The sequence below is a fragment of the Pan paniscus genome, chromosome 19, assembly GCF_029289425.2.
Source record: "Pan paniscus chromosome 19, NHGRI_mPanPan1-v2.0_pri, whole genome shotgun sequence".
NCBI lineage: Eukaryota > Metazoa > Chordata > Mammalia > Primates > Hominidae > Pan > Pan paniscus.
Window position 1 is genome coordinate 34,465,324 of NC_073268.2, and position 16,399 is coordinate 34,481,722.

Below are 16,399 nucleotides of genomic sequence, written 5' to 3' on the forward strand. Positions count from 1 at the left end.
GTTTTCACTTATCTGTGCAATATAAAACAAACAAGCACATAGAAGCAGAGAGTAGAATGGTGGTTACAGAGGCTGGGAATGGGGGAAATGGAGATATGATTGTCAAAGGGTATAAAATCTCATTTAGACAAGATGAATAAGTTTTAGTGTACATTTCAAAATTGCTGAGAGTAAATTTCAAATGTTCTCACCACAAAAAAATGATATGTATTTGAGGTGATAGATACGCTAATTTGTTTGATTTCATTATTTCACATTGTATTCACAAATTATAACATCACTTTGACCCTGCAAATGTATATAATTATGAGATATTGATTTACAACTTAAAAAACAGGTAGTAAAAATAGCTCTAGAAGCTGCTATATATACTGAAAAGGCAAGGTTGGATGCAATAAGGCCTTAGGGTAGTGAGCTTCTCTCTTCCCTGGACAGAGAAATCATCTGAAGGGATTGATTTCAGGTGTTGGGAACAGGCCCCCCAAATCTGGCCATAAACTGACCCCAAAACTGGCCATAAACAAAATCTCTGCAGCACTGTGACATGTTCGTGATGGCCATGATGCTCATGCTGAAGGTTGTGGGTTTACTGGACTGAGGGCAAGGAAACCTGGCCCACCCTGGGCAGAAAACCGCTTAAGGCATTCCTAAGCCACAAACAATAGCATGAGCGATCTGTGCCTTAAGGATGTGTTCCTGCTGCAGATAACTAGCCAGGGAGCCCATCCCTTTGTTTCAGCCCATCCCTTTGTTTCCCATTTTAGTTAATCTATAATCTATAGAAACAATGTTTATCACTGGCTTGCTGTCAATAAATATGTGGGTAAAACTCTGTTCGAGGCTCTCAGCTCTGAAGGCTGTCAGCCCCCTGATTTCCCCCTCCACACTCTATATTTCTGTGTGTGTGTCTTTAATTCCTCTAGTGCCGCTGGGTTAGGGTCTCCATGACCGAGCTGGTCTCAGCAAATGGCGCCCATACATGGGGCTGGAACCTGGGTCGAAGGGTCACTGGAGTGACAGTCGGAGAATGTGGAACTAAGCTGGAGGACACCCGAGTACTCTTAAGCAGTCCCTGTGGTGAGTAAGAAGGGGAGCTCGGAAGCATCAGGGTAACAATGGGACAAGTTTGGGCCCTGGTTCATTCCACCTTGGAACCTTTTCACACTGATAATGAGGAGGAAGGAAAGTATGATGAAGTAACCGAAGAGGTGACAGAGCAGGTTTGTTCGCCAGCTAAAGCTAAAGTGGCAAAGGAGGGAGAGGTTTGTCCCTACCCTTCTGTAACCCCTCATTATTTTGAAGAAAAAGAGTGGCCTGACCCTCCAGATCTTTCTTTTCTGGAGGACACTGGGCAAAAAGTAGTTGCCCCAGTGACTGTTTGAGCAGCACCTCGAGCGACTGCTCTCAGTTCTATTCAGGCAGGAATTCAGCAAGCTACAAGAGAGGGTGATTTAGAGGCCTGGCAGTTCTCTGTTAGGATACACCCACCAGATCAACAGGGAAATATTATAGCTACATTTGAGCCTTTTCCTTTTAAATTACTCAAAGAATTTAAACAAGCTATTAATCAATATGGACCAGGTTCTCTTTTTGTAATGAGACTGTTAAAGAATGTTGCTGTCTCCAGTCATTTGTTGCCAGTGGGGATGACAGGATTACTTCTAGGTAGATCTAGTTTAAATTTAAAAGGAGTGCAAGTACATACAGGAGTCATTGATTCAGATTACAATGGGGAAATTCAAATTGTTATATCTACTTTTGTTCCCTGGAAAGCAGAGCCAGGAGAGCATATAGCACAGCTCCTGATTGTGCCATATGTGGAAATGGGGAAAAATGAAATTAAATGAACAGGAGGATTTGGAAGCACAAATAAACAAGGCAAAGCAGCTTATAGGGTCAATCAAATTACTGATAAACATCCTATAACTATTCAGAGAAAGAAATTTAAAGGTTTGTTAGATACAGGAGCGGACACTTCAATCATTTATCTACAGCACTGGCCATCTGCGTGGCCAATTCAACCCGCTCAATTTAACATAGTTGGAGTTGGTAAAGCCCCTGAAGTATATCAAAGTAGTTATATTTTGCATTGCGAAGGGCCCAATGGACAACTTGGGACTCTTCAACCAATTATAACTTCTGTACCTATAAATTTTGGGGGGAGAGATTTATTACCACAATGGAGAGCACAAGTTCTAATTCCAGAGCAATGATATAGTCCTCAAAGTCAACATATGATGCATGAAATCGGGTGTGTCCCTGGTGTAGGACTAGGAAAAAATTTGCAAGGTTTGTAGGAACTGCTTCAAGCAGAAAGACAAAGTTCCCGCCAAGGTTTAGGATATCATTTTTTATGGCAGCCATTGTTAAGCCTCCAGAACCTATACCTTTAAAATGGTTAACAGATAAGCCAATTTGGATAGAACAATGGCCACTAAGTAAAGAGAAACTGGAGGCTTTGGAGGACTTAGTTACTGAACAATTAGAAAAAGGACACATAGCTCCAAGATTTTCCCCTTGGAATTCTCCAGTTTTCATAATTAAGAAAAAATCAGGTAAATAGAGAATGTTAACTGACTTAAGAGCCATTAATTCAGTTATACAACCTATGGGGACATGGCAGCCAGGACTGTCTTCTCCTGCTATGATTCCAAAAAATTGGCCTTTAATAGTCATAGATTTAAAAGACTGTTTCTTTACTATTCCCTTAGCTGAGCTAGACTGTGAACAGTTTCCATTTACAATTCCTGTGGTAAACAACCTGCGGCCTGCTAAGTGTTTTCATTGGAAAGTGTTGCCACAAGGCATGTTAAACAGTCCAACAATTTGCCAGACGTATGTAGGGCAAGCAATTGAACCTACTCGTAAAAAATTTTCACAGTGTTACATTATTCATTATATGGATGATATACTTTGTGCTGCCCCCACTCAAGAAATATTACTCCAATGTTATGATCACTTGCAAAACTCGATTTCTCACGCCAGTTTAATTATAGCTCCTGACAAAATTCAGACTTATTCCTACTTGGGGACCTTAGTAAATGACCCTACAGTAGTGCCACAGAAAGTAACCATATGTAGGGATCAATTGAAAACATTAAATGACTTTCAAAAATTACTAGGGGACATTAATTGGATACGACCTGCTCTAGGCATTCCTACCTATGCCATACGTAATCTATTTTCTATCCTTAGAGAAGATCCTAGTCTCACTAACCCTTGGCAATTAACAAAGGAGGCTGAGGCAGAGTTGCAGCTGATTGAAAAGCAAGTGCATAAGACTCAAATAAATAGAATAGATCCAGAGAAGACTCTAGATTTGCTAATTTTTTTCAACTCAGCATTCACCTACTGGTGTTATTGTTCAAGAGCAAGATCTTGTAGAGTGACTTTTTCTTCCACATACTAATTCATGGACTCTAACTCCTTTTTTGGATCAAATTGCTACTATGATAGGAAATGGGAGAACTCAGATTGTTAAATTACATGGATATGATCCTGGAAAAATTATTGTGGCTCTCACAAAGGCACAAATACACAAGCTTTTATAAATAGTCTTACTTGGCAAACCCATTTAACTGACTTTGTGAGTATTCTCGATAATCATTTTCCTAAAAACAAAACTGTTTCAATTTTTGAAATTAACTAATTGGATTCTCCCTAAAATAACTAAATTTAAACCAATTGAAGGTGCTGAGAATGTTTTTACAGATGGGTCTACTAATGGTAAAGCTTATTCTGGCTCGAAGGGTAAAGTTTTCCAGACACCCTATACTTCAGCTCAAAAAGTGGAGCTTGTAGCTGTAACTGAGGTATTGACTGCTTTTAATATGCCTATTCATTTGACTTCTGATTCTTCATACATGGTTCATTCCACACAATTAATTGAAAATGCTCAGTTATGATTTCATACAGATGAACAACTGATGATTTTATTTACCCAATTGCAAACAGCAGTTAGGAGTAGAATGCACCCTTTTTACATCACTCACATTAGGGCTCATACACCTCTTCCAGGACCTTTAACTGAAGGGAATCAAATGGCTGATCACCTAGTTGCTACTGCAATACCTAATGCTAGACACTTTCACAATTTAACCCATGTTAAATTGAGCCTTTGGTCTCAAACACAGATACTGCATTACCTGGAAAGAAGCTAAAGCCATTATCCAGCGATGCCCAACTTGCCAAATGGTGCATTCCTCATCTTTCACAGGAGGAGTTAATCCTCGAGGATTGGAACCTAATTCTCTTTGGCAAATGGATGTCACACATGTTCCCTCGTTTGGGAGACTAGCTTATGTACATGTATGTGTGGACACCTTTTCTCACTTCATCTGGGCTACATGCCAACAGGAGAGTCTTCTGCCTGTGTTAAACATCACCTTTTGCAGTGCTTTGTGGTATGGGCATTCCAGTTTCTATTAAAACAGACAATGCCCCAGTATATACTAGACAAGCTCTAGTTACATTTTTCTCTATATGGAATATTAAACACATTACTGATACCCCATATAATTCTCAAGGACAAGCCATAGTGAAAAGAATGAATCTCTCCCTGAAACACCAATTGCAAAAGCAGAGGGGGGAAAACAGGGATTATGGGACACCACATATGCAACTGAATCTAGCATTATTGACTGTAAATTTTTTTAGCCTGCCTAAAGACCAAATACTATCAGCAGCTGAACAGCATCTACAGAAACCAGCTGCAAAGACAGAAGCAGAACAACTGGTTTGGTGGAGAGATCTGATAATAAAAATTTGGGAAATAGGTAAAATAATAACTTGGGGTAGAGGTTATGCTTGTATTTCTCCAGGATTGAATCAACAGCCAATTTGGGTGCCATCGAGACATCTAAAGCCTTACTAAGAGCCAGATACCCAGGAAGAGGTTTTGGGAAGATCCCAAAGACCCACCGGTTGCAGACATATCAAGACTGACGCTGAGGAAGACTCCAACTGTCAAGAGCAACACCTGTCGAACACAGCCACCTACCTGGGGACAGATCAAGAAGGTGTCACAGATGGTGGAAGAAAACCTGAGGAAAGTGGGATAATCAGTCACAATGAGTAATTTAATGATAGCTATGATAGTGGTGATCACCACTGCCATGAGTATTCCTTCAACAAGGGCTGACACAGAGAACAATTATACTTATTGGGCATATTTATCAATCTTGGCTGGCAATAATGCCTGGACGTAATCACTCTATGGCACAGTTACACATGCTTTCTGGTCTCAGTATTTACCAAAATGAATATACTCCTATAATTGAGGCATACCACCCTCAAAAACCTATTTGTAAGCAGAATTGGACCTGGCCAGAAATAATGAATGTGCTTGTTTGGGAAGATTGCACTGCAGAACAGGCAGAGGTGCTGCACAACGATTCCTATGGAATCATTATTGATTGGTCCCCTAAGGGGATGTTTACCTTGAATTTCACCTCTCAGTCTGCGTGCCATGGCCACACTATGTTCAGCTGGTCTAAACAAAATGGTCAGATGGTAGAAATGGTAAGAAGTATGGCAAGAGTTCCTATTATCTGGAAACATGGCCATATAGTGGCACCTCAACCTCAAATGATATGGCCCGCTGTAGGAGCTAAACCTAAGGACTTGTGGAAACTATTCATGGCTCTTAATAAGATCAAAATTTGGGAAAGAATAAAAAACGTCTAGAAGGACACTCTACAAACTTGTCTTTGGATATTGCAAAATTAAAAGAACAAATATTTAAAGTATCCCAGACACACCTGACCTTAATGCCAGGAACTGGAGCGCTTGAAGGAGCTACAGATGGATTAGCAGCTATTAACCCATTAGACTGGATAAAAACACTTGGAAGCTCTGTGATTTCAATGATGATTGTGCTTTTAATCTGTATTGTTTGTCTTTGTATAGTCTGTAGATGTGGATCCTGACTACTGAAAGAAGTAGCTCACTGTGATAAAGCCGCCTTTGCTTTTATTGTCTTGCAAAAACAAAAATGGGGAACATGTTGGGAACAGGACCCCAAATCTGGCCATAAACTGGCCCCAAAACTGGCCATAAACAAAATCTCTGCAGCACTGTGACATGTTCATGATGGCCATGATCCCCATGCTGAAGGTTGTGAGTTTACCGGAAAGAGGGCAAGGAACACACCTGGCTCACCCAGGGTGGAAAACCACTTAAGGCGTTCCTAAGCCACAAACAATAGCATAAGCGATCTGTGCCTTAAGGACATGTTCCTGCTGCAGATAACTAGCCAGAGTCCATCCCTTTGTTTCAGCCCATCCCTTTGTTTCCAATTTTAGTTAACCTACAATCCATAGAAACAATGCTTATCACTGGCTTGCTGTCAGTAAATATGTGGGTAAAACTCTGTTCCAGGCTCTCAGCTCTGAAGGCTGTCAGCCCTTATTTCCCACTCCACACTTTATTTCTGTGTGTGTGTCTTTAATTCCTCTACTGCCACTGGGTTAGGGTCTCCATGACTGAGCTGGTCTCAGCATTCATGTCTAGGGTGGAAGCCTAGAAGATGCATTTATAACAAGCATCTCAGGTCATTCTGATGCCTTGGATCAAACTTCTGAGAAATCTGTCTAGGGGTATATCTCAGCTAATTGCCTTTATCTAGCCAAAGTCTCATGCTTTGCCAGCCACTGCTGAAGTGCTGAGCATAAGAGTTACCCTTGCAGCCAGAACTGCATCACCCAGGTTGAGAATGGGGGAAAAACTGTGCTTTTAATTGTACCTATGTGCATCACTCCTATTAGGACTCCAAAAACCCCAAACTGGTTTTGATTGAAATCAAATAGAATGGCTCAGAATAATAAAAATAGTTGCTGGTTTCAAGTACAATTTTTTCCCAACAATGTTGGAGGCAAGTCTTCATCTTTCAAAGAAGAAAGACTAAGACAATCTGACATATTTTAAAATGCAAAAAGATTTTCAGTGGGAACTGGTAAATTGGATATATCTGATGAACCAAAGAAACTACTAAAATCTAAGTCATTACCTTATGCCTATATAAGGCCTTCAAAATTCTCTAGAAAAACAAGTGTTCAAAAATGAACTTTGAAGTTTGAAAATAAAAGCAGACAAGCAGTTTAATAGTACAGAAGGGGCTGGGTCTGAACTGCTGGAAGATTAATAAGTATTTTATTTTTATTTATTTATTTATTGTTTTGAGATGGAGTTTCGCTCTTGTTGCCCAGGCTGGAGTGCAGTGGCACAATCTTGGCTCACTGCAACCTCTGCCTTTCAGTTTCAAGCAATTCTCCTGCCTCAGCCTCCCAAGTAGCTGGGATTACAGGTGCCCACCACCAGTCTGGCTAATTTTTTATATTTTTAGTAGAGACAGAGTTTCACCACGTTGGCCAGGCTGGTCTCAATCTCCTGACCTCGTGATCCGCTCACCTCGGCCTCCCAAAGTGCTGGGATTACAGGTGTAAGCCACCACGGCTGGCCTTAATGAGTATTTTAAAGGAGTGCTAAGTTTCTCTGATGCAATTGCTAACCAACCAAATCTCTACCAGTCAGCTCTACCGGTCAGCTACCAAAGTTCTGAGAGCTTGTTTGCTTGTCTTCTTCTGCTTCTTCTGCTTGTCTCCCCTTCTGCTATTTATCTATTTCATCCTCTGCTGCTTTTTCCTTTCCCCCTCATCTCTAGCTAGGATTCTTCTCAATTTCTGTTTTCATTCCTCTGTGGCTCTGTCTTCTGTATCTGTGTTTTTCACCCAGCTCTTTTGCATTATTCATTCATACACTCACTCACTAAACCACTCACTCACTCATTCATTACATAAATATTTATTTGGCACCTACTATGGATTCTGCCATTATAAAGCTTAGGGTCCAATGGCAGAACAGATAAGTAAACGAATTTTAGGGTAAGTACTAAGTGTCTCCAGATTCTCATGTGACACAAAAATGAATACACAAAATTGGTTTTCTGTCATTTTCCCATCTGCTTGAAATATTTTTCTCCCTCTCTTTGCCTGACTAGATCCTCCACATGCTTTAGGTCTCACCTCAGACATCATTTCCTCCCATTTATTGATGTCCATATCTAGAAACAAAATCTACTTTTGTGCTTCTGGGCCACTGTACATGAGACTCAAAATATAATCCAAATGGATTTTAAATTGATTGTGTCACCCATTCAGGGAATTAATAAAATTTGTCTTCTGTAGCCTGCATTATCTCATGAAGATGTTTACTTTACATTAATCCAGAGAATTCTAAAGCATCCAAAACTCTTAATTTGGGCAGTACAGGGTAGACATAACCTATAAGCAGATTCATTCTAAGTGTAAGGGGACTGGAAGGGAAGAAAAACTACATTATGGAAAAATTGCAAAAATAGTCATAAATTCTTCCCATTTCTGTATGCATGTCTCTATGAATGCAACATAACTTTGCAGCTCCTCCCATGAAGAAATGGAGTCTGTTCCTGTACTCCTTGTCTGCCTCTGGCCATGTGACATGCTTTGGCCAATGGGCCATTAGAAAACAGAATGTAAGCAGAAAGTTGAAAAGTACTTGAACACTGGGGCTTGCCCTCTTTTATTGAACTTGGGAGCCCTTCCACTACAATACCATCATGGAAATGAGCATGGGCTCGCTTGCTGGATGATGATCCAGTTACTTCCATTGCTTTTGCAAAGAGACTGCCAACCACTACAAAAGTGATTGAGGTCATCACTTTTGGTTGTTATTCTGAAAGTAAAGGGATATGATTGAAAGGTTTCATCTTACTGCATCTCATGAGTGAGTCTAATTGATACCATGTGGAACAGAGATGGGCCATGAGCCCAGCTCAAAGTTACCAATCTACAAAATCATGAGCAAATAAATTCTATTGCTTTAAGCCATGAAGTTTTGGAGTATTTTGCTATGCAGCAAAAGCTGACTAAGAAAAGAGTTTTCCTATATGAATGAGTGTTTCGAGACCTTTTAAAGAAAAGCATAATATAAATCTGATTAAAGAGTAGAAGTAAAAATGCTTCCCCACCTAGTTGTGACAATCCAAATTCTATCCATCAATTCAAGCTGTATAAGGAAAATCTTCTATTTACAGAAACATTTGCCTAGATTATATCAAAAGTGAAAGTTGTATTACATCAAAATTGGTTCTAATCAGCTTAAGTGGATAATTGACCATGAACTTTGAGTGACCTCAGTATACCAGATCATTGCTATACGTAACTGAAGACCCTTTCTTGACCACTAAAAACTGGGACTTGTTTTAATCAATCATGTACAGATCTATGGACTCACTCTGTCCTATACAATGTGATAAGTTTTTAGTTCTTATAAGTATATCTATTATAAAACAATTAAAAGCCCCTGAATTTCCCCCTTCCACATACCATTCAGTGAAGTCTTCACTGGTGTATATTCCTTTGCCTGGCAAGTTAATAAACTCAGTGTTTGTTTGTTTGAAGGTGTTTTTAAGCTCTGGTGGTCTTAGTTTCACAAAGCTAAACTGAATTTCTTTCTTTCTTTTTTTTTTTGAGACAGAGTCTTGCTCTGTCACCTAGGCTGGAGTGCAGTGGTGCTTGGCTCACTGCAACCTCCACCTCCCAGGTTCAAGCGATTCTTCTGCCTCAGCCTCCCGGCTAATTTTTTGTATTTTTAGTAGAGACGGGGTTTCACTATGTTAGCCAGGATGGCATCGATCTCCTGACCTTGTGATCCATCCGCCTCGGCCTCCCAAAGTGCTGGGATTACAGGCATGAGCCACCGTGCCCAGCCGCTAAACTGAATTTCTTGCCATTCCTGGAGTATGTCCATATTAGTCCCATAATGAGTATTCCTATTAAAAATCCATATATGAAATATATGCCTACTTACTTCTTATACTTACTTATTTTCTCTTTGCTTATTCAATTTATATCTTACTACATAAATGAGGATGCTGATATAATTTAATGATTTAAGAAAAATCTAAGTAATTAATCAATAATATTTAAGCAGATGAATAATTAGGCCTCTTCAGAATTTTATAAAATGATAAAGAACATTTATCATAGCATCCTCATTAAATAGTGATGATTAATTCCAGATATTTCAAAGTTAAAAATTCAATTACTCTAAATTAAGGGATGTGTGAAAATGAGGTGACTCTCCCATAGTTATTGAGCATTAAGACATATCTCATAATAATCTTATGTATCTAAAAACAAAAAAGCAAAAATAAAATAAAAACAGAAGAAAACTTTCATCATTAAGGCAGACTGGAATAGGTTAATTAACAAACATTTATTGAGCATTACTCATAAGACACAGTGTTAGATGCTGAGGATTCAGTGGTGACTATGACAGACATAGTTCCTGCTTATATTGTAGCAGAGGAAACCACCATCACAACTGTGATAAGTGCAATGAAGGAGAAACACAGGATGCTATGAGAGCACATAAGGGAAGATCCCAACCCAATTTCATGATGAAATGGTGTCTGAGCCTGAACTCTAAAGGATGGGTAGGATTAAGTAAAGAGGAAGAAAGTGGTATAGGCAGAGGGAATGGCATATGTGAAGACCCTGAGGTAGGGAGGAGCACAGTATGTTTAAGAATGAAAGAAATCCTCTGTGCCTGGAGTATAGTGTGGGGAGAGAGGCAGGAGCCAAGCTTGGAAAAGCAGGCAAGGACAAGGTCATCCAAGGAAGGTCTCATAGGCTTAGTTAAGAATTTTGTTCTTTATTCTGAGGGTAAAAGGGTACCACTGAAAGGGTTCACATTGGGGAACAACATGGTAATATTAGCCTTTAAAAAAATCACTTTAGTTATGGATGAAGAATAGACTGGAAGAAGGCAACTGGATGTAAACATACCAATTAGGAAACTATTGCAATAGTGGAGGCAAGAGATAATGGTAGCTCAGACTAGGATGAAAGCAGTGGGGGATGGTCAGAAATGAACAAATTTAAGAAAAGAAGGTGAAATCACCAGGACTTAATGACTGACTAGAAATGAACAGTGAGAGATCATCAGAAGGTGTCCAGGTTGATTTGCTAGTTTTTGGCTTGAGGACAATGACTTCTTGAAACTGAGGTGCTTATGAAACATACAAGTACAGATATTGAATAAATAGTTGGATGTACTGGGATAGAGCTCAAAGAAGGTGTTTGAACCAAAGATATAAATCTAAAAGTCATGAATGTATAGATGGTAACTTAAGTCATGTTGGAATGTGAGCACTCAGGGATGGAATATAGAGTGACAGGTTAAAGAACTTTAATATTTGAAGATCAAGTAGCAGAGAATGAGCCAGAAAAGGACACTGAGAAGGACTAAATAGAGAAACAGAAGGAAAGTTAGACAAGTATGATATCATGGAAGAGGAGGGAAAAAGTATTTCAAGATGGAAATAATGCTAAGAGGTCAAGTAAGATAAAAATGGCAAACTTTCTACTGGGCCTAGAAGCATGGAAAACATTGTGGTTTTGGCAAGTGCCATTTATTAGAGAAAGCCTGGCACAAAAGCCAGAAGTAACAGGTTAAAAAATATGTGGGAAGTGGGGAGAGTGTATATGGACAACTGCTTTTGATAAAACTGGCTGTTTTAGTTATATTTCCTCAAATAGACTGTATAAGTTCTTCATGACAAAAATCAAATTTTGTATTTTTTCCCTATAAGGTATAGCTCACCACTGAGAACTCAGTAGTTATGCAATAAATACTAATTGACTGAGTAAAGGTTCCTCAGTAAGTTTAAGTTTTGTTTGTTTGTTTTTGAGACGGAGTTTCACTGTTGTTGCCCAGGCTGGAGTGCAATGGCCTGATCTCAGCTCACTGCAACCTCCGCCTCCTGGGGTCAAGCAATTCTCCTGCCTCAGCCTCCTGAGTAGTTGGGATTACAGGCATGCACCACCATGCCCAGCTAATTTTGTATTTTTAGTAGAGATGGGGGTTTCACCATGTTGGTCAGGCTGCTCTCGAACTCCTGACCTCAGGTGATCCACCTGCCTCAGCCTCCTAAAGTGGTGGGATTACAGGCATGAGCCACCGTGGCCGGCTAGTAAATTTAGGTTATTAATTAATTCATCTAACATTTATTGAGCCCCAGCTCATGCCAGGCATTGTGCTCAGTTTCAAATATAGGTATAATAGAAGATAGCCCTTGTCTTCAAAGGGATTATGGGAAGGTAAATAACAATTACATTACAGTGTGCTAAGGGGGCTGACATGAGCCTACAGGTGTTTCAGAAATGTAAGAAATATATAGAAAAAGTACTTAATCCAGACCAACTGTGACAAAAGTGGTGCTATAGCTGACTACTGAAGGACAAGGAGAACTTAGCCAGCTAAAGAAACAAAGGGAGGGATGTTTTAGACAGAGAAAGCTGGCACTCTGGATTCCCAAAGAGGACACTTGGCTGGTGGTTTTGATTAGTTAATATGTATGGTAGTAAAACTGTTATGCATAAATAATGCAGCCTATCTGGCCAGGATGGACTAAATCAGGGCTTAGTGGTCATTGTGACTATATGCTGGGTAGCTCAGATATAATGCCTCCAAGCTTTACAGCTGGCCTCAATGGTGAGGATTTCCTTTTTTTTTTTTTTTTTTTGAAATGGAATCTCACTCTCTCACTCAGGCTGGAGTGCAATGGTGTGGTCTCAGCTCACTGCAGCCTCCGCCTCCCATGTTCAAGCAATTCTCCCACTCTTGAGTAGCTGGGACTACAGGTGTGTGCCACCACACCTGGCTAAATTTTGTATTTTTAGTAGAGACAGGGTTTCACGATGTTGGCCAGGCTGGTCTTGAACTCCTGACCTCGTGATCCACCCACCTCGGCCTCCCAAAGTGCTGAGATTACAGGCGTGAGCCACCATGCCCAGCCAGGATTTCCTATTTCTAAATGAGGTGAGTTGAATTCCAATTGAGCCACCTTTTTGGAAAAGCAAGAGCAGGGCAGAGGCCAACAGAGTAAGCATACTCCCCACTCCCCCCATCCCCCCTGCCCCAGGGAAGCTGGGAAGCATGTTTCGATGGTGAAAGACTGAGTTAGCACTGAGGATGTAAAAACCAAAGCAATTGCATATAAGGTCTTCAGCCATTAGAAGGCCACAACCTCCTCTATGAACAGACAAATTATCTTCTTTTGAGGCTGTCACTGGATACTTTTAAATGAATCAATGGAATTATACGGAAAATCCTAAAAATTTCTGGACATTCTCAATAGTCTTAGGAGTTTCTACTTCAGGACAACCACACCTTGTCAGGCATTTTACCAGATACCCAGCCCTAGCTGGAGAGAAGTTGACTCAGGGACTCTACCTCAGTCTCTAACATTAGGAACATTCTATGTCATTGAAGCAAACCAGAGACTCATTTAATATCAAGTTGCAGGGTAGGGTGTAGAATACAAGGATGTCATCCAGGGAGACCATGATCTTGCAGTCCATAAGTGGTTGAATTTCTTAAGTATTTAATAATGGGATATATACATACTCAACAGAGAAAGGTTTAGAGATGGACATGAAACTAGTCAGTGTACATAAATTATCATTATGCTTCAGGTTGAACAAGAGTAGAACCTGTTTGGATAAAGTCCTACCACCATTCCATTGGATGTAACAGTCATTTGAATACTACAAAAATATTTTCCTTGTCCATTCACTCACATCACTCATAATCTGTTTTACTGGCTTGACAAAATTTGATATTCAGTATAAATCGACAAGATGATTAATATTACTAATATCACCTGTGCAGAAGCACCTGTGGGTTTTCCTAGCATAATATAAGCACATGGCTCAGTAAATGGGTGGCAGCTGGTGTAGAATATGAGCAGACAGCTGTCTAGGAAGCCACTGTCTCCTGGCAACTCAGGAAGACCCATATCAAGGATGAAACATTCCCTCTGTCTTGCCAAGTCCTACTGCTGGCATCTTGTAAGGATGAGTAAGACATTTTGAAGCTTTTTTTTAAAAAAATACAAAAAGTACTTTGAAGCAGATTTGAGAACTCTGCAAATGACACATTCCAATAGAAACACACACAATAGATTTTTGTCACATAGTTTACATAAATTCTTTGAACACTACACGACTTAATATGCAAGAAATTAATAAAATAAAGGCCTGTGTCCCTCGCTCCTTGAAATTTTACTTGGTTTGTGTATCCTTAAGGCTTGAATATTTATACTAACTTGGTCTTCTCTTGTATGTAGCTGTGGTAGAGAAAGTAATTCTTTGAAATACCTCTTTGTGTTTCTCTCTCTTTATGGATTAAATGTTCCATCATTAATGCATAAAGCTAATAAAGAGGAGTCACAGGAAAAATGCCCAAAAGATATCTCAAACTGCAACACAGACCCCATAGTGAATATGCAATTATCAGAGATCACTACCAAGGCAGAACTGGGTATGCATTATACAGGAAAAGATACAAGCTTCTGTTTGGGGTCTCTTAGATCTACTTTCCGGTTCATTTGAACTCATTCTAGGTTATTATGGTTCAAGACTAGTTGAGAAAAGAGAGGAAATTTGTAGTAAAGTAGAATAGTCTGAAATTCTAACATTAACAGTTTTCTTTTTTTACTGCTTAAAAGTTTTATATTTTAAAAAATATCATACAGTAAAATTTACCTTCTTTGTCACATAGTTTTATGAATTTTAACATATATGAGTATGTATAACCACCATCATAATTAGGCTATTGAAAGTTTGTAATCCTATTTTAGGAGCAAATATTTTTCATTATCAATTCATAATAAGGTGGTAATGACCTTCAAATATGCAATCCCAAACACTGGAGAAATCAAGAGTCAGAGGGAAAAGATACTTTTTACAAAGCATACTAAAAGAAAAGAAAATATGAAGAAAAGTGAATGATACAAACTTAACCTACTTTACAGTTGTCCAAAATTGCACGTAAGAATTAAAGTCCACTTTAATTCTATATCTATGTCTTTCAAGAGCCCCAATGAAAAGTAGTAAATTACATTGCACATATAAAACCTACAAACAGCAGTGATACTGTATTTTTCAGATATAGTGGCTACCACTATAAAAATTGTTCCAAATAAGTAAGCAGTGTCTTCTCTATCTGTTGTTTTTAGAGACCTAACAGAGATGAATCCCTTTTGTCCTAGAAAGTAGGCAGACAAAAGCTTTTTGGATCAAGCTGAAGCAAATGAACACTTAAACATTACCACAAGATAGAGTCTCATTAAAACAAATACATTTTCTTTTGACTTTTTTTCTTGGCTATAATTCAGGAAAATTTCATTCCTAAAGTGAATGGACTTTTCTAAGGCTTTGCAATGGATTGAAGGTAACACAAACAATGGTATAGTTCTGAGAATTTCAAAGCAGGACTGTTTTTACTAATATTGCTGGGTATATAAGCTTTAAGTCGATAGGGATTAGGAGCAGAACACACTGTTGTAAAACATCCTTAGGATTTCTGAATATTCTACAAATGCCTGACACTGTCATCTGTTGACATACAGATCTTGGATTTTTGCCAGAAAAAGATGAAGCCCCAATTCTAACAATCCAGGTAAACAAAGCAACTTTGATTAATTATTTCATGAAATTCCTGCTCCAATAGAGCAACCTTTAACTAAAACTTTTACCAAGCCTCAAATGACCCTAAGAAGTCAAACTCCCAGTTCAAGAAATATCAGTGAAACAACCTAATTCTCCTGTGTCATGGAACCCAATGTCCTAGTGTGCTTATTACTATCTTATTATAGACATTAATAAATGTCTAGAGTTTTACATACCCATTGAGATTTACATATCTGTAACAAGAGGAAGTGTTTGTCAATATATTTGTTTACAGACAACATCAGTTCACAGATTGTAAGTATTTTTAGTGGAAATAGATCTAAATACAGTCTAATTTATTGCACTGCAAGAACAGATGGTGAGCAGAAATGTTCCTTAAGGTATTTATTAAATTTAATGAAACTGCTTCCTGCATACTACTGGAAGTTTTCACTAGTACTAAACCTCTCTTAATTTGTTTTCTTTTTAATTTGGTCTTGAAACTTTAGTGTGCAATAATAACCTCTTATGGAACTTGTTTTAAATGCATTCCTAGAGGTTCTGATTCAGAAGATCTGAGGAAGGATCTAGGAATCCGCACTTTTAACCAAGCGCCCCAGGTGATTCTGGTGTCATTGATAGACAACCATGATCTTAGAAAGCCTGTTTCAACTGAAAATAAAAATTTCATAACCACACATAAAACAAGAGTTCTGCACATATCTCTTACTTTATCCCAGAGGGATATCTGTGCCTAATTCCAAAAGAATTACTATTCTAAAGCTTCTAATTAGTTGTTTACCCTATAGGAAAGACACTAAAACAAGTCAAAAGAAATTATAAATTTGAATGTAGGTGGGCCAGGTGTGGTGGCTCACGCCTGTAATCCCAGCACTTTGGGAGGC

At 39.0% G+C, this 16,399-nt stretch overlaps 1 protein-coding gene across 7 annotated transcripts in view; it reads right to left on the bottom strand.

Moving 5' to 3' along the window:
- EFCAB5 (EF-hand calcium binding domain 5) overlaps positions 1-16,399 on the bottom strand; it is a 185,242-nt gene that overhangs the window by 122,691 nt on the left and 46,152 nt on the right. The gene's annotated exons all lie outside the window — the stretch shown is intronic.